Source organism: Helianthus annuus, chromosome 6, assembly GCF_002127325.2.
Source record: "Helianthus annuus cultivar XRQ/B chromosome 6, HanXRQr2.0-SUNRISE, whole genome shotgun sequence".
Lineage (NCBI taxonomy): Eukaryota > Viridiplantae > Streptophyta > Magnoliopsida > Asterales > Asteraceae > Helianthus > Helianthus annuus.
In genome coordinates, this window is record NC_035438.2 from 88,265,856 (window position 1) to 88,284,763 (window position 18,908).

The following is an 18,908-nucleotide window of genomic DNA, read 5'->3' on the forward strand; positions in this document are numbered from 1 at the left end:
GGAGCAGCACCCATAGCTCGTGCACCGTACCGTCTAGCCCCTGCAGAACTGAAGGAACTCTCTACGCAATTACAGGAACTTTTGGATAAAGGATTTATCCGTCCTAGTTCATCACCCTGGGGAGCACCAGTACTCTTTGTCAAGAAGAAGGATGGCACATTCCGAATGTGCATCGACTATCGTGAGTTGAACAAGGTTACCATCAAGAATCGTTACCCTCTCCCGCGCATCGACGACCTATTCGATCAGCTGCAAGGATCGAGCTACTATTCTAAGATTGACCTGCGATCAGGCTATCATCAGCTGAGAGTTCGTAATGAAGACATCTCTAAGACTGCATTCAGGACTCGTTATGGTCATTACGAGTTCCTCGTTATGCCTTTCGGAATGACTAATGCACCTGCGGTTTTCATGGATCTCATGAACCGAGTGTGCAAGCCTTACCTCGACAAATTCGTGATTGTGTTTATCGACGACATCCTGATTTATTCGAAAAGTCAAGAGGAGCATGAACAACACCTACGCCTTATTCTGGAACTCCTTCGCAACGAGCAGCTGTACGCCAAATTCTCTAAATGTGACTTCTAGCTTCGAGAGGTCCATTTCCTTGGGCATGTGGTCAACAAGGACGGAATTCACGTCGACCCCGCTAAGATCGACTCGATAAAGAACTGGCCTACGCCTAAGACTCCCACTGAAGTTCGCCAATTCTTGGGTTTGGCAGGCTACTACCGCAGATTCATTCAGGGATTCTCAAAGGTTGCGCAACCCCTCACAACTCTTACTCAGAAAGGCATTGTTTACAAGTGGAATGAAGCACAAGAATCTGCTTTTCAGAGGCTTAAGGATAACCTCTGTAGCGCTCCTATTCTCTCGTTGCCTGAAGGCACTGACGACTTTGTGGTTTACTGCGATGCGTCTATTCATGGGCTCGGTTGCGTGTTAATGCAACACGAGAAAGTTATTGCCTACGCCTCACGACAACTCAAGACACACGAAAGGAACTACACAACGCATGACTTGGAACTGGGGGCAGTGGTTTTTGCTCTTAAGATATGGAGACATTACCTGTACGGTACCAAGTGCACTATTTACACCGATCACAGGAGTCTCGAGCATATCTTTAGGCAAAAGGAATTAAACATGCGACAACGTCGATGGGTCGAACTCTTGAATGACTACGAATGCGCCATCAAATACCATCCGGGCAAGGCCAATGTCGTGGCAGACGCCCTCAGCCGAAAGGACACTATACCAAAGCGCGTGCGAGCATTGCAACTTACCATCCAGTCTAACCTCCCTACCCAGATCCGAAATGCTCAGGTTGAAGCATTGAAACCGGGAAACATCAGGGCTGAGTCTCTGCGAGGGTCGAGGCAGCGACTGGAACAGAAGGAAGATGGCGCTTACTATGTAACAGGGCGCATTTGGGTCCCTCTCTATGGAGATTTACGTGAACTCGTGATGGACGAAGCCCACAAATCCCGCTACTCCGTACATCCTGGTTCGGACAAGATGTACCACGACTTGAAGACTACGTATTGGTGGCCTGGTATGAAGGCCCACATAGCAACATACGTCAGCAAATGTTTGACTTGCGCAAGAGTCAAGACAGAATACCAGAAGCCGGCAGGCCTACTCCAACAACCAGAGATCCCGAAATGGAAATGGGAGCAAATTTCCATGGATTTTGTTACAGGGCTACCTAGGTCTCAACGCGGAAATGATACTATTTGGGTAATAGTAGATCGATTGACCAAGTCCGCGCACTTTCTGGCTATTAAGGAAACGGACAAGTTTTCTACCTTGGCGGAGATTTACTTAAAGGAAGTAGTCTCGAGGCACGGAGTGCCAACCTCAATTATTTCCGACCGAGACGCTCGTTTTACTTCGGAATTGTGGCAAGCTATGCACAAATCCTTTGGCTCACGTTTGGACATGAGCACTGCTTATCACCCGCAAACGGATGGACAGTCCGAACGCACCATCCAGACTCTAGAAGACATGCTTAGAGCGTGTGTGATCGATTTTGGCAAGAACTGGGAGAAGCATCTACCGCTAGTAGAGTTCTCCTACAACAACAGCTACCACACTAGTATTCAGGCAGCACCTTTTGAGGCATTGTACGGTCGTAAATGCCGGTCACCTCTCTGCTGGGCGGAAATCGGTGATAGTCAAATCACGGGCCGAGAGATGGTGGTGGATACAACGGAAAAGATTGCCCAGATCAGACAACGCATGGCGGCAGCTCGTGACCGTCAGAAGAGTTACGCTGATAAGCGTAGGAAACCATTGGAATTCCAGGTCGGCGACCGAGTTCTACTTAAAGTCTCACCCTGGAAGGGTGTGGTTCGCTTTGGTAAACGGGGCAAGCTTAATCCGCGATATATCGGACCATTCGAAATTAACGAGAAAATCGGTAAGGTTGCTTATAGATTGAACCTGCCTGAGGAACTGAGTGCGGTACACAACGTATTTCACGTATCCAATCTGAAGAAGTGTCTGTCAGATGAAACGCTCGTAATTCCTTTCAAGGAACTAACCATTGACGAACAGCTACACTTTAATGAGGAACCGATTGAAATCACTGACCGAGAGATCAAAATCCTCAAACGTAGCCAAATACCTCTTGTACGAGTCCGTTGGAACTCGCGACGTGGCCCAGAGTATACCTGGGAGCGGGAAGACCAGATGAAGCACAAGTATCCCCGGCTATTCCCTAACGAAAACCCCAGCACTGAAGCTACAACCGAATTTCGGGACGAAATTCCAAACTAACGGGGGGATGATGTGACACCCCGTTGAAACGCTTTCACTTACGCTAGCTTGACAGTGGCTGCCTTAACTTTCGGGACGAAAGTTCCTAAAACTTGGGGATAATGTGACACTTCGGGTTTTCCCGAGCAACCATCTCTGTATTTAATCAACGTGTATATATATTATATTGAATGAAAGTTTGTGATTCTAGTTGTGATTCTTCGTGACGTGCTAATTATCGATAACATGTATGTATTATATATATTTACATAGATAAAGTGTGTGAGTGTGTGCATGTGTGTGAGGTGAGCCGAAACCATGACCCAACTCGAGACCCCTTGGTCTCGAGTGAACAGTAAGACATATTAGGGGCCGGTTTGGTTTGGGCCATGTGAAAGCCCAAGTCGCAACACCCTAAGCCCACTCGAAATCTTATATAAACCAACCCTCCCCTCCCTTAATCATTTTTGCAACACACCTCCCACACTCACCCTCCTACTCTCCTCTCATTTCTCCTTCACTAAAACCCTAGCACAACACCCTCATTTCTTCTCCTTTCCTTCTTCCTCGGATCAACCGGTAACAAGATCACTCTCGGATTCTAGCACGAGATCATCATTTGGAGCTTGGTTCATTGATTCCTTGTACCCCTACTTCCAACCGGTTAGCATGAATATCTTTATAGTTGTTTTGCTTGTTTGTCTTGTTACTAAAATGCTTGATAGTGCTTGATTGTTGATGTTTGTTGCTATAAAATGCTTGTTTGATGATAAAAGTGGTTGCTTGAAATGATTTTTAGTCTTATTGAAAACGATCCGGTTTGTGTTTAAAGGTTTGCTATTCGGTTGTAGTAAGGATTGGTTAGGAGGTTTTAGGAATAAATGTTTGTTTGTGTGCCTTGATATTGTCCGAGAAGTATATAGAAATTTTGGGTTGGATTGTTGATAAATGGGGTTTGATTGTTCATAAGAAATTTCTTGAATGTTATTTGAATATGATGAACAGCATGAATGTCACTTAAATATTTTGAATATGCCTTGTTTGATCCGATTTAGACACAAAGTAGACAAACAGACATGTTTAGTGTGGATAGTACGATGTTTCATGAAAATGCAATATCATTGGTTAGTACATGTCAGGTTCTAGAAAATCTTCAGTGCACGTAATCACGGTTGCGAGTCGCAACCTTTGGTTGCTACTCGAGACCACACCAAGTTTTGTCGAGATCTCCCGGTTGCGAGTCGCAATCAACGCGTATCGAATCCGGTTGCGAGTCGTAACCACTGTTGACAAGTCGGAACCGCCGGTTGCGAGTCGGAACCTCTGGTTGCGACTCGTAACCAAAACGTGATGAACCGAGACCTCGGTTGCGAGTCGTAACCTCGGTTGCGAGTCGCAACCACCCTCGTCTCGACTGGGCTATTTTGGTGTTATTGGGCTTTGACTGTTGGGCTTTCTGTTGACTGGGCTACGTATTGTTGCTGCTGATTGTATGTTTAGGGCTGGCCCAATAACCCAACTGTTTGTGTATTCACATGTTATATGTGTTTGCTGTATGTGTTGCCATACGTGTTCGCTATGTGTTTATTTGTACCCAACTTGACCCATACTTGGTAACCATGCTAGGACGTGGTGACCAACATCCCTGACCGGGTAAAATAATCTACCGAGCAACCCAAGGTGAGTTCACAACTTAAAAGCATGCGTCCCGGTGGTTTGGGACACGAGACTAGAACAACCCTATCCCCTTGTAAATGGGATACCATTTACATTCCTTCCCTAGTACTGGGAACAAACTTACTTTTCCTTCCCTCGTATTGGGAAACCTTTTAGTTAATTACTATTTATACGGAATGCAACCAACGGCACTAAACGCAACTCTATCACTCAAGTCCCTACTACATAATACCGATTAGTCGCCGGGGCCAGGCGAACGGGTTATTAGTTGATAGCGCTATTTAGGTTTTACCAACCTCACACCGTGCCATGGTATGGGATCGGTCGTGAACTAATGTACTTAGGCATCCGTCAATGATGATAGAACATTGACATCGGGGCATCCTGCGGAAACGCAAACGGTTACCTAGTGTTCGGTATTGGAAAAAACAGTTTAGTCGCTAACTTTTGGGGTAGCTCCCCATGGCATGTATAAACGGATAAATTAACTGGTGAAACGAGTTTTTGGTAATTAAAACTGGACAACTAGTGAACTCACTCAGCATTATTGTTGACCCCCTTACTGCATGCTTTGCAGGTGGCCAGTGACTGGAGCAGCTGCTTGGGATGTGTAGTGGTCGTCTGCCCGTGTGTTGGGCATTTATCATGCTTACCTTATGAACATTGTTTAAAACTGTTTATTTATGCTTCCGCTACTTATTACTGTTTGAACTTGAAACCTAAAACTCTGAACTCGATATTTGCTAATCTTATGGTTAGTAAGTATTACTTTTGTTATCAATTTAATTAGTCAATATAATTGGTGGCTGGATCCTGGTCAGTCACGCCCTCGAAGCGGGTGTTATCCGCAGGTGGAATTTGGGGGTGTGACATCCCCCTTACAACAAACTATTTTCCCATTTAGATTTCAAAACACTTAAGTTCGTTTTAATCAAAATGGTTTTTCCGGAAAATAAATTTTGTTGATTTTACCACAAGTAAGAAATGGGGATCAATTCATCATTTTGTTCTCAATCACTTGTATGAAGATTACATCAAGTTCAAATTAATGACCTTGATTAATCGCTTTGTAAGAACCAACCTCTTACCACTTGTAGGAAACACAAGTACAACTAAATGTCCCTGGTTTACCACTTGTAGGTTTATCCAAACCTATTAACCACATGTAGGAATGAAACATCTACACAGAATCATTTTACCATAAAGATGCCGATTCATGCTTCACACTTACAACCTCGAAGCTCCGGCAAGTTAAAACCTGTAAAAATTTAACCATTTTAAGATTCATTCACAAAAACAATTTTTAAGAAAGATGTCGATTCCTGATCCGCGATTACGAACTTAGGATCTCCGGCAAGTCAGGTTTTTCATTCAAAAAATATATCCACCCAAGCCTGACCAGCCTTGGGTGTTACCGAGTTACCAACGCTCGGTTTCTTACCTCCCATTTTCTTCTCATAGAACTTTTTAACCCCTTTGACTTTTCTGTCAATCATTTTTCCAAAGATGTGTTTCACTTTGGGGTTAAAGGCCCTGTCAACATCAAAAACCTTTTTGTCAGAATAAAATTGGTTTTAAATTTCAACTTTACCAATTTTCTTTTTGAAATTTTCAGCCCGAAGTGGTGGAAAATTCTCATCATCCACAGTCAGAACTGATTCTTCACCATTTTCTACAATCTGTGGCTCCTTTGATTTTGTGGAATCAGATTCATCACCAGAAGATAGTTCCTCTGATTTAGACCTATCAGAATCATTGCTAGAACTATCAACAGACTTCTTAACAACCCATTTCTGGTTGTCAGATTTAGCAATTTCTTGTAAAAACGATTTGAACATTCACCAATTTCAAATTTTGAATTTTTAAATAATTTGGTCCTATCAATTGGTGGTTCAAACTCAACCATTTTTCCTTTCAGGTTTCGAGATACTCCCTGTTTTGATTGTATTGCCTTAGAACACACTCTGGCAATATGTCCAACAGAGTTGCATTGGAAACAGGTTCTCGTATCTTTCTTTTGATCAGCAAACTTCATCTCTTCTTGCTTCTTAGCAAGGAATTCCCGATTTGATTGCTTCCAGAATGGACTTTTCATCTCTTCTTCTGAGCTTGTTCCTGAAACAAAATTCATTTTTGATTTAAAATCTCGAACATATTTTTCATTTTTCTGATTTTCTGGTGGAATAAATCCAAGACCTTTCTTTTTGAAATTATCGTTATGATTTGGTTTCTTTCGATAACCAGAACCAGAACTGTAACCCTTTTTCTTGTTTTCTCATTGTTGAACTTTTGAGGTGTATTTTTTAGGTTTATCAGTAAGATTTATATCTTTTATTTCAGAAATATTGATTTCTGTTAGTTTGAAAACCTTTCTTATCATCTTAGTTTTGACACCTCTTATTGGAAATTCCTCATCAGAATATAATATGGCCGAATCATTCAAAGTATATGCCACTTTAAATGTTTCATCATTCAAATTAGATTTTGATAACAGGAATTCTTTATCATAAACTCTTTTGCCCTGTTTTTCATTTTGACCCGGAGTGTTGGACTCAGGCTTTGATTCCGACATAAACTCCGACTCTGACTCCTCAGTTTCATCGTTATCTAACACATGATCCACCACTTTCTTCATCAATTGAGATTGTTGATCAGTGTCAGACGATGTAAACGTGACATCAATACTTTCTGGAAAATTGACTATCAATTCCGACTCCAACTGTAAGTTTGTTGCTTTTTGGACTCTTTCAGAATTTGGATTTCTGGGCAAATATCTATTTTCCAGCGGGGATGGACACTTGTTATAACTGATACCTTGTTTCTTACCAGAATTCTTTTTGTCAGCCTTTTTCTTTGTGTCATTCTTCTTTTCGTTTTTCTTCTCTGGAGTCTTTTCTTCAGATTCCTTCTGCTCTTCAGTTACCTCATCTTCTTCAAATGCCTTCATGCCTTCAACAGTTGGATAAATCCTGTCAGTGACATAAGAAGTACATGAGTAACTTTTCAATAAACGATTTACTCTTTCTGTTTCAATTCTTTGTAACTCCAGCTTTTGCTCAAGAACAGCACACTTCTCAATGTAATTATTCACAACTTTTTGCTTTAACATGAACGCTCCTTGAAGTGTTTTCATTGTTGTTGCCTGTTCTTCACTTGTGTCATTGTACATATTCATGGCTTTGTTCAGCACATCATAAGACTCTTTCAATCTGTTCATGTTGTGAATCAACGAACTATTTTGTTTCTTCATTGCTTCACAATTTTCACAAAGTACTGGACTCTTCTTCGCAACAGCTTCTTCATCAATTTTGAAAACTGGAACTTCTTTTACTTTTCTTCTCACCACTGGAACATCTTCATCATCACTGCTAACCGGTGTTTTTACCTTTTTCTTTTTCTTCTTAGCTTTCTCATCTTCACTGTCACTTTCTGCCATCATCTTTAAGTGTTGTGCCATTCTTTTTGCATAATACTCAGTACCATCATCATCACTATCTTCTTCAATACGAGCAACAAATGCTTTGGCTTTCAACAATTCTTTGTCTGGGCAATACTCATCACAGCTGAAGTTCTTCCAACTAAAACCTTTGGGTAATTTTTCATCATCTTGATCTATTACCAATGCTTTACCATCAGCTGAAATATATTTATCCCAGTTGAAATCTGTTGATGACTTTTTCTCATCGTGATCCACCATGCATGCTCTTTTTGAAGAATCTTCAATCACTTTCCTCCCATGTGCTACTTGTGGTTCTTGTTGTGGTTGAGCAACTTGATGGTAGATAGCTTTTCGATAGTAATCATTGTTGTTGTTGAATGGATTTTGAGCTCCACTTGCTTCGCGATTCTTGCACTCCCTCTTGAAGTGTCCCTTTTCCCTGCAAACGAAAACAAGTGACTTTAGATTTATCAAAACCCAAAGTAGAAACACATGCATCACGGAAATCATCTCATCCCGTGATCTGCTTGAATTTCTCAGCTCTCCTCAACACACTTGCGAAACACCATTTTATATCCATTAATTCCATTTCTTCAGCATCGATCTGATCGTAATCCTCCTTAGTCAACATTGGATTCCCGATCCAACCTGCAACAAAACTTCCATATGATTCTAAAACAGCCCCTAACAGAGACATGTGGCTTTTTGCAACCTCTTCAGTGTAATCTTGATCATTCTCAAGATTCAGTAAAATGTTGCAATGTAACTTCCTACCACTCTTTGTCACTGTCAAGTTTGGATCAAATGAAGGATATAATGAGAAACTTGTCTTGCTGCTTGATCCTTTTGAAGAACTTCCAGATGAATTCTTTGCATTAAAAGTATTTTCAACTTTTGGAGAAAAATTTGTGGTTTTGTCATTCAACCCTGCTTTGTAGTAAAGCCCAATGTGTGACAACTCGAGTTTCCAAGATTCCATCTCCACATTAATTGCACGTTAATTGTTAAGTTGTTTGTTTACACGACTTGTTTGCCTTGTAATTATACACGTTGGATTATATGTTGAGATGTTTGTTTGATATGTTATCTATTTAATGTGATTAAAGTGTTTGGTTACATGAACTTGTAAACTGTTTAAGAATTTGGAATTACCCGACGAAACAGAGGAGTGTTTCGCCATAAAACACTTCGACGAAACAAGTGTGTTTCGTCACACACCCCTCGACGAAACAGAGTGTTTCGCCGGCCCAATGTTTCGCCGAAGCCCATTAAGGTCCCAGTACGTTACGCGAATATTTATTGAGTCCTACTATTTCATTCGTCACTCTATTAGCAAATTGAAAACCCTAGAAGTTCCCCTCTGTGCGACGGCAACCATCCTTCCCCTCGAATTCTTGTTGGATCACCTAGTAACCGGTTAGTGTTTAACCCTTTGCATGATTTAATTGATTGTTATCATTGCTAACTGTAAGTTGAAAACATGATTCATCGACAATATGTAATGCTTGATCTTATGTTTGGATTCCCTTGATTGTCGATGATGATTATTATGATGTGTATGAATGAGAATGATACTTATTAACACCATTCAGGTTATGTGACGGCAAAAGGTTGAACCTGTTAACGATTAGGGTTTCTTGGTGTTTGATATTGTTGAATCCGTGAACTTGTTCTCATGTATTGACCATCGTATATGTTAGATCGCTTAAGTTTAATGTGTGGTTCTGCTGGGATTGAATGATTGTTGTATGGGTTCCGTATGATGATGATGAACTGATGATTAGGGTTCCTGTGATATGCGTAACTGACCTAGTTGACGAAACGCTGTAAACGGCGAATGACACCTCGACGAAATAAAGGGGTTTCGTCGATAGGGAACACGACGAAACAGGGATGTCTCGTCGAAGGGAGATCATGACAAAACAGGGATGTTTCGTCGAGTGGGTAAACTGCACATGTCACACCCCCAAAATCCACACGCGGAGTACCACCGCTTGGAGGCGTGACATGACCAGGATGAAGCCACCAATCATATTGAACATGTAAATAAATAGTAATAGTTATCCATCAATACGGAAGGTGTTTATCAAACCAACATAGTTAAGTATAGCGGAAGCATTTAAGTAAACCCATACATAAGTATTAATGTGTGAAATATCATAAGTGTTCAAATAGCATTCACGATCCTTTGCCCACAACGACCTGCTCCTCCCTGTGCAAGCTCCATAAAGTACCTAAGGTCCTGCAAGGCATGCAGCAGAGAGTCAACAACTAGTTGAGCGAGTTCATAGAAAGTAAGTTCAGTAATAGAAATGGTATGGCAAGCATTGCGTTCGTTCATCTATCATGTATCGTATTAGTTCGTTCATTGTTCATGTATAGTATTGGTTTCCATCGCGGGCCCTTTCGGCATGTATGCGAAGATTTGGGTTAATACTCCCAAATATCCTAGACTATGTATATTTGTATCGCTGGCCACCCTGGCATGTGTGCGAAGTTCTAATATGTATAGTTCGCAGCCTCCCTAAGGCATGTGTGCGAAGATCAGTCATAATATCGCAGCCAACCCTTGGCGTGTGTGCGAAGATCAGTTCAAGTAGGTATACTAGTCTAGCTGTATCTTATCATTTACCATCCTCACCCTGAGGACTATATCATCAGGTTCCATTAACTATGTACGTACGAAATAATCATCCAATCCCATTCCCACCCTGGGAACCCCATGCCTTGGCTGTGTGAACTCACCTTGGGTTGTTCGGCAGATACACAAAGAAAAGAGTTCTTGAACTAAGGTTGGTCAACACGTCCTAACAGGGTTACCACACAAATCAGGTTTTGACTTCAAGTAATACACGTATGTCATGGCAAACACGTATAGCACGTAAACAGTCAAAGTATAACAATGCAATCGTACATGTGCGTCTAAACTATTAGCCCAATTGTAAACGGCCCAATGTGTTGTGCAATCCAACATGTACCGGTCCAAATAAAACACATATGCGACTTGTACGGTCCGGATTGGGTTGTGCGATCCGGCCGGGTTGTGCGATCTAAGGTAGCCCAGCCCAACATATCATCCGGCCCAACAATCAAACAAACATATGACTTGTGCGATCGGCTCTATTACCCAGCCCATGTCTTCGGCCCAACAGTTTAATAACTTGCACACTAACATACTTGGCCCAAATACCTAACAAACAACATGCGGCCCAAAGATAACATATAAATGACACATGTGCGATCAATCTAAGCCCAACAGTTTAAATAAAACATATATCTTGTGCGATCAGGCGGTTTGGGCTTGTGCGTTTGGGTCCTGGGCTTCTAAGGCCCAACCGTTAAACGACATTCCCCTTGTGCGACTGGGTAATGCCTTGTGCGACTGGATCAGCTTGTGTGATCGGACCAGTTTGTGCGAGTGGGCTTGTGTGATTCAGCCTAGTTGTGCGATTGGTTTTAAATTCCGGAAATCATTCCCATAATCATGCTTATCAGTTATAATCTTAAACAGTTTCCAAAATCAACATTCTATCAATTAACACAATTCCTACAATTCGGTTAACCAACTATAGATCAAACAGGGCAATAACAACATGAAATCGTATGAACCCTAATCTAAATCTTCATGAACAACAATCATGACATTCATACGGATCCATCATATCATCTAAGTATATCATTCGAGTTCATCATCAACCGATTACATGAACACTTATACATCATCAATTGGCAACATCCAATCTAACATTATCATACAATAATCCGAGTATATAACATGGTGGCCGATTAACATCTCTTGTGCTTAAATATCATGTTCATCATACAATACAAGATCATTCTAGTTTAAACAATGAAATCATGTAATCATTCAATAAACAAAACAATACAAACACTAACCGATTAGGAGGTAACAAAGGTGATCCGAGTAGTATGAATCTTCGGTTAGAAAGGTGTGTGTGCCGTCGGGTTTCCAAGCAAGACGAGAGAAAGAGAGAGAGTCTAGGGTTGTTGTGTGTTGTGAGTTTTTGGTAACAAATGAGAAACAAAACCCCCAAGGTTGTTTGTTCACGTGAAAGGGGAGTGGGCCGAGCCCAACTCGGTGCTTACTAATCCGAATGCAAAGTGTAGAGCCCAAAAGGCTTGTGCGGTCCGAAAGGTGTTGTGCGATTCGGGTTGTCTAGTGTTGTGCGGTTCAATACATACATGCACACATAATACACATAAAACAAAACATTCATTAAATCATATAATTCAGTTCTCATAAGCACGTAACGGTACATCAAAGTAAGTCTAAAGTTCGAGTTGTCACATTATCCCCAACTAAATAGAAATTTCGTCCCGAAATTTGGTATGCACTCACTGAGGAAGCTAGGTAAGTTCAATCGTTCACTGGTTTTTCCTGGGGTGTCACATCCTCCCCCCGTTGATCTGGAATTTCGTCCCGAAATTCCGCAGTAGTAGCTTCAGCCTCAGTGGTGGTTGCATTGGTTTCGAATAACTGGGGTTACTTTTCTGTCATTCTGTCTTCGCGTTCCTAGGTGTACTCTGGGCCACGTTTGGAGTTCCAACGTACTCGAACAAGAGGGATTCTCTTGTTTTTGAGGACCTTCACATCCCGGTCCGTGATTTCAACTGGTTCCTCGACGAACTGCAACCGCTCGTCGATAGTGAGTTCCTTAAAAGGAATGATGAGGGTTTCATCTGATAGGCACTTCTTTAGGTTCGACACATGAAAGACATTGTGAACTGCCCCGAGTTCAGCTGGTAGGTTCAATCTGTAGGCTACTTTGCCAATCTTTTCTATGATTTCGAATGGTCCGACATACCGCGGGTTTAGTTTGCCCCGTTTGCCAAAACGAACCACACCCTTCCAGGGTGAGACTTTAAGTAAAACCCGGTCCCCGATCTGAAATTCCAATGGCTTTCTACGCTTATCCGCGTAGGCTTTCTGACGGTCGCGTGCTGTCGCAATGCGTTGTCGTATCTGTGCTATCTTTTCTGTGGCGTCCACTACAATCTCTGGACCCGTGATCTGAGTATCCCCCACCTCTGCCCAACAGAGAGGTGACCGGCATTTACGTCCTTACAATGCCTCGAATGGTGCGGCTTGTATGCTGGTGTGATAACTGTTATTGTATGAGAACTCCACCAAAGGGAGGTGCTTTTCCCAGCCGTTGCCGAAGTCTATAACGCATGCCCGAAGCATGTCTTCGAGAGTTTGAATCGTTCGCTTAGACTGCCCATCCGTCTGAGGATGATATGCTGTGCTCATGTCTAATCGTGAGCCAAAAGATTTGTGCATTGCTTGCCATAGCTCTGACGTGAATCGTGCATCGCGATCCGAAATGATGGAGGTGGGCACCCCGTGCCTCGAAACAACTTCTTTGAGATAGACGTCTGCGAGAGTGGAGAACTTATCCGTTTCCTTGATAGCTAGGAAGTGTGCAGACTTGGTGAGTCGATCCACGATCACCAATATGGTATCATTCCCGTGCTGGGATCTAGGTAGGCCTGTAACGAAATCCATGGAAATTTCTTCCCATTTCCATTGAGGTATCTTAGGCTGCTGAAGTAGGCCAGCTGGTTTCTGGTATTCAACCTTGACTCTCGCACAGGTCAAGCACTTGCTGACATAGGTAGCAATGTGGGCCTTCATACTAGGCCACCAGTAGGTTGTTCTGATGTCGTGGTACATTTTATCTGACCCTGGGTGTACCGAGTAGTGAGACTTGTGTGCTTCGTCCATCACAAGTTCGCGTAGACCGCCATGAAGTGGGACCCAAATACGCCCCGTTACATAGTAGGCGCCGTCTGCCTTTTGTTCCATTCGTTGTCGTGAGCCGCGTAAGGCTTCAGCTTTGACATTTTCGGGTTTCAATGCTTCTACCTGAGCATTTCGTATTTGGGCTGGAAGGCTAGGCTGAATCGTAAGCTGTAGCGCTCGCACGCGCCGAGGTAAAGTGTCTTTCCGACTGAGGGCATCAGCCACAACGTTGGCTTTGCCTGGATGGTACTTGATTGCGCATTCGTAGTCGTTAAGTAGTTCAACCCATCGCCGTTGACGCATGTTCAAATCCTTCTGCTTAAGGATATGCTCGAGACTCCTGTGATCGGTGTAAATCGTGCACCTGGTACCGTACAAGTAGTGTCGCCATATCTTAAGCGCGAAAACAACAGCTCCCAGCTCTAAATCGTGCGTCGTGTAGTTCTGTTCATGAATCTTAAGTTGGTGCGAGGCGTAAGCAATGACCTTGTCGCGCTGCATTAACACACATCCAAGACCCTGGATGGATGCATCACAATAAACCACGAAGTCATCTGTGCCCTCTGGCAAAGAGAGGATAGGTGCACTGCAAAGTCTATCCTTTAAGTGCTGAAAAGCAGTCTCCTGAGGGTCTCCCCAGCGATAGGTGACACTCTTTTGTGTCAGTAGCGTAAGCGGCTGAGAAATCTTTGAAAAGTCTTTAATAAACCGTCTGTAGTAACCCGCCAAACCCAAGAATTGGCGTATTTCCGTTGGCGTACGTGGTGCAGGCCAGTTTCTGATCGAATCTACCTTGGATGGATCGGCATGGATCCCATCCTTGTTCACTACATGGCCTAAGAAGTGGACTTCACGAAGCCAGAAGTCGCATTTCGAGAACTTAGCGTACAGCCGTTCCTTCCGAAGGAGTTCCAAAATAAGGCGTAGATGCTGCTCGTGTTCCTCCTGACTCTTGGAGTAAATCAGAATGTCGTCGATGAATACTATGACGAACTTGTCTAGGTTGGGTTTGCACACCCTGTTCATAAGGTCCATAAATACGGCAGGTGCGTTCAATAATATCAAACCATCCATCATATCAAACATAAAGTATAGTAGTTAAAATAATTCATAAAACCCAATACGATTGATGTTCAAACCAAACTTTGTTTGAGTAGCGGAAACATAATAATGAAAACTCGAATAAGTTATAAGTTCAAATATCGTTCATTGCGTCTCCTCGTCCTAACACGAAAGCTCGACCTCTTGCCTCGTTGCCATTGTTGTTGTTGTTTCCCTCGTTGTTGTTGTTGTTGTTCCCGTTGCCCTGGTTATTGTTGTGGTTCTGATTCTGGTTCAACTGAGGGCAATCGCGTTTGTAATGACCTTCTGCCCCACACTGGAAACATCCCCGATTTCCACGCTGTGGTTGCTGCTGCTGTGGGTTTTGAGGAGCTGGTGGTGGAAGTTGCTGGTTCTGATTCGCAGGTCGTGAACTCCTGCAATCTTTGGCTTCGTGCCCTAGCTTGAGACATCTCTGACAACGTTCTTTGCGACACCTTCCACTGTGGTGCCTGTTACACTTGTCGCATAGTGGGTGAACTCCCCGGTATCCACCCTGCCCCTGACTGCCAGATGACTGCTGACTCGAATTCTGGTAGTCATTCGTTCTGCGCTGCTGTGCTTGAGACTGAACGGAAACTGATCCCCTGCTGGAATCCCCATCCCATTTCCGTTTGGTGTCGTTGGGTGTAGCAGAAGTAGCAGCTGGAGTAGTAATTGCACTGACGCGTTTGGGCAGCTTGTTCTGATCTACTGCCTGATCTGTGAGTCGATGAGCAAGACGCTGGATGTCTTGAATGTTGTCGAGGTTTGTCGATGTAACATGGCTCTGGATCTCTGGCGCAAGTCCCTTGAGATACAACTCAATGCGCTTCACTGGAGGGTCCACCATAGTTGGACACAGAATGGCCAGTTCGTTTGACCGCTTCGTATAGGCTTCAATCTCTGACCCCGTCATTTTCAAGTGATAGAGCTCGTTCTCCAACTTGTGGATGTCATCACGCGTGCAGTATTCCCTCTTAATGAGTTCCTTGAAGTCGTTCCAGGGTGTGGTGTTAGCAGCTGCCAACCCTAAAATCTGAACTTGGGCGTTCCACCAAGTTAGTGCTATTCCTTCTAGCGTGCCAGTGGCGTATTTCACCCTGCGAGCCTCAGGGCATTCGCACATCTCGAACACAGACTCGAGCTTCTCAAACCAGTGGAGGAGTCCCATTGCCCCCTCTGTGCCGCTGAAAGTACTTGGACGACAGTCCATGAAGTTCTTAAAGGTGCAAACTTGCTGCTGCGCTGGTTGACCTATTGTGTACGAATAGGGCAAAGTTTAAATACAAGGGCTAGTTTAGGAATGTAGGATATAAAGATCCTAGTGTGTGCTATACTGCAGGGTATACTACCTGCTTGAGCAGCTGCAAGTGCCGCCGCAACTTGAGCTTGAACGAGAGCCTCTAGCTGGGCTTGAGTCATGTTAATTCGTCCAGACATGATCTTCATAGTAAAGGTAACGTAAGTGAGAGTGGTTCGCGAGTAGGGCGATGACAGAAAAGCGTAAGCACGTAGGTATTCTCATGTAATAAAGTCATGTGTATCTAAGCGTAATGCGAGCAAAGTTCTAAGCAGTTCTAGCATGCAGGTAATAAACATAAACCATATTACCTAGGATGTCGAGTCTTGCACGTGGAGCGAAGCGTCGTTGTGGATCGTTGAGAGCACTGTCCTGGTTATAGTCTGGTTTTAATAAAAACATTTTCCCATATTAAAACCAAGTTCTCTATAACCAATGGCTCTGATACCAATCTGTCACACCCCCAAAATCCACACACGGAGTACCACCGCTTGGAGGCGTGACATGACCAGGATCAAGCCACCAATCATATTGAACATGTAAATAAATAGTAATAGTTATCCATCAATACGAAAGGTGTTTATCAAACCAACATAGTTAAGTATAGCGGAAGCATTTAAGTAAACCCATACATAAGTATTAATGTGTGAAATATCATAAGTGTTCAAATAGCATTCACGATCCTTTGCCCAAAACGACCTGCTCCTCCCTGTGCAAGCTCCATAAAGTACCTAAGGTCCTGCAAGGCATGCAGCAGAGAGTCAACAACTAGTTGAGCGAGTTCACAGAAAGTAAGTTCAGTAATAGAAATGGTATGGCAAGCATTGCGTTCGTTCATCTATCATGTATCGTATTAGTTCGTTCATTGTTCATGTATAGTATTGGTTTCCATCGCGGGCCCTTTCGGCATGTATGCGAAGATTTGGGTTAATACTCCCAAATATCCTAGACTATGTATATTTGTATCGCTGGCCACCCTGGCATGTGTGCGAAGTTCTAATATGTATAGTTCGCAGCCTCCCTAAGGCATGTGTGCGAAGATCAGTCATAATATCGCAGCCAACCCTTGGCGTGTGTGCGAAGATCAGTTCAAGTAGGTATACTAGTCTAGCTGTATCTTATCATTTACCATCCTCACCCTGAGGACTATATCATCAGGTTCCATTAACTATGTACGTACGAAATAATCATCCAATCCCATTCCCACCCTGGGAACCCCATGCCTTGGCTGTGTGAACTCACCTTGGGTTGCTCGGCAGATACACAAAGAAAAGAGTTCTTGAACTAAGGTTGGTCAACACGTCCTAACAGGGTTACCACACAAATCAGGTTTTGACTTCAAGTAATACACGTATGTCATGGCAAACACGTATAGCACGTAAACAGTCAAAGTATAACAATGCAATCGTACATGTGCGTCTAAACTATTAGCCCAATTGTAAACGGCCCAATGTGTTGTGCAATCCAACATGTACCGGTCCAAATAAAACACATATGCGACTTGTACGGTCCGGATTGGGTTGTGCGATCCGGCCGGGTTGTGCGATCTAAGGTAGCCCAGCCCAACATATCATCCGGCCCAACAATCAAACAAACATATGACTTGTGCGATCGGCTCTATTACCCAGCCCATGTCTTCGGCCCAACAGTTTAATAACTTGCACACTAACATACTTGGCCCAAATACCTAACAAACAACATGCGACCCAAAGATAACATATAAATGACACATGTGCGATCAATCTAAGCCCAACAGTTTAAATAAAACATATATCTTGTGCGATCAGGCGGTTTGGGCTTGTGCGTTTGGGTCCTGGGCTTCTAAGGCCCAACCGTTAAACGACATTCCCTTGTGCGACTGGGTAATGCCTTGTGCGACTGGATCAGCTTGTGTGATCGGACCAGTTTGTGCGAGTGGGCTTGTGTGATTCAGCCTAGTTGTGCGATTGGTTTTAAATTCCGGAAATCATTCCCATAATCATGCTTATCAGTTACAATCTTAAACAGTTTCCAAAATCAACATTCTATCAATTAACACAATTCCTACAATTCGGTTAACCAACTATAGATCAAACAGGGCAATAACAACATGAAATCGTATGAACCCTAATCTAAATCTTCATGAACAACAATCATGACATTCATACGGATCCATCATATCATCTAAGTATATCATTCGAGTCCATCATCAACTGATTACATGAACACTTATACATCATCAATTGGCAACATCCAATCTAACATTATCATACAATAATCCGAGTATATAACATGGTGGCCGATTAACATCTCTTGTGCTTAAATATCATGTTCATCATACAATACAAGATCATTCTAGTTAAAACAATGAAATCATGTAATCATTCAATAAACAAAACAATACAAACACTAACCGATTAGGAGGTAACAAAGGTGATCCGAGTAGTATGAATCTTCGGTTAGAAAGGTGTGTGTGCCGTCGGGTTTCCAAGCAAGACGAGAGAAAGAGAGAGAGTCTAGGGTTGTTGTGTGTTGTGAGTTTTTGGTAACAAATGAGAAACAAAACCCCCAAGGTTGTTTGTTCACGTGAAAGGGGAGTGGGCCGAGCCCAACTCGATGCTTACTAATCCGAATGCAAAGTGTAGAGCCCAAAAGGCTTGTGCGGTCCGAAAGGTGTTGTGCGATTCGGGTTGTCTAGTGTTGTGCGGTTCAATAAATACATGCACACATAATACACATAAAACAAAACATTCATTAAATCATATAATTTAGTTCTCATAAGCACGTAACGGTACATCAAAGTAAGTCTAAAGTTCGAGTTGTCACAGCACAGTAACTCAGTTTTATTCTGTTAGGGGTTAACTGGGTTAGTTAGCTGTTGTTAAATGATAAGCATGACTTGAATGAAC